Below are 1,305 nucleotides of genomic sequence, written 5' to 3'. Positions count from 1 at the left end.
TATATATGTGTGTGTGGGTATGGGTGTGTAAATTTATATACACACACATGCAAACAGTTTCTGGAAGAGAACTCTGAATGCTTTGCTAGCAAAACACTGTGGTGTGCAAACCTAGAACTCAATAGAAAAAAAAGCCATTTCTCTGAAGGCTGCAGAGTGGAGAGAGTCTTCAGTTTACCTCATTCTTTGTAGCAGCCCTTGATTTTAACAGGTTTTTGTAATAGGTACAAATAATCCCATACCTTACTAGGTGCAATTTTAAGTTAAGCTAAAAATTCTTTGTAGGGTTAATTTATTTGTATGTGATAGGAGAAAGCAAAATCATGTCACACTTTAAAGGTCAAACCTTACACTTTGGGGGATATGACACTACATAAATTATTAGCAGCTGTTTATTGTGCAGAGGTTCTCTTTTCTACAGGTTCAGTCTGTTACATTAACAATGAATCTTCCATGTTCAAACACACAACTTTGCATAAATACAGAGTTTGCTAGGAAATACCAGTTCATATTGTTTTGACTACATCAGTGACATCATCCAGCCGTTAAAATACCATTTGTTTATGTTCCTTCCATCTGTAAGCATTATTAACACATCCCTTTACCAAAAATCTGAGCAATACAATATTTTCTTTATATATGCCTTGTTTGCTAAAAGCTAACTTTTTTTTTTAAGGGCTGTACTAAACCCACAGCTTTAAGTTGCTGCTTACGGGAGCATTGCAGCTAACCTTGAACACACAAATAGTTTTAATCCTACAGCATTTCTCTTCTCCACGTTTCCATGTCTTATGTCCATGCTTAATTATTACTCCAGATAAACACTACAGATAATCAATCTCCTGTTTAAAATATGGGACAGGAAGATCTTTCACAACCATGGAACTAAGATTTTCTTTAATAAAATGACAACCCAGATGCTCCTATTGAAAGAATTAGAGTCCTGTGTAGCCAGTGCTTCCCATAAGCAAAAATAAGTGCACTGTTGTTTTGGGTTTTTTTAAAAAGCTCAAATAAAAATAGAGAATGATTACTTCAAAAATGGGACTACCTCCTCGGATATTCAGAATATGATATGGAGGAGACGGATGTATTTTACACTGGTCTGTTTGACGTTTATGTATGTTACTGTTGATTCAGCACTCATTTATTGTGAAACAAAGTCCCAGTGTTGTAGCTCACTTCAGGAGTGGCAGTAAGAGATGGCCTTCCACAACTGTGGTGCATTTCTTAAGTGTTCTGGGGGAAAGTCACACGTCCCCTTCCTGGGGGAGATGAAACCTTTGGGAAATGTCAGAGGGAGAC

This window comes from Elephantulus edwardii, unplaced genomic scaffold (genome assembly GCF_000299155.1).
Source record: "Elephantulus edwardii isolate Elephantulus edwardi_28Jun2011 unplaced genomic scaffold, EleEdw1.0 scaffold00117, whole genome shotgun sequence".
NCBI classification, from domain to species: Eukaryota; Metazoa; Chordata; class Mammalia; order Macroscelidea; family Macroscelididae; genus Elephantulus; species Elephantulus edwardii.
This window is presented reverse-complemented; position numbering follows the sequence as displayed.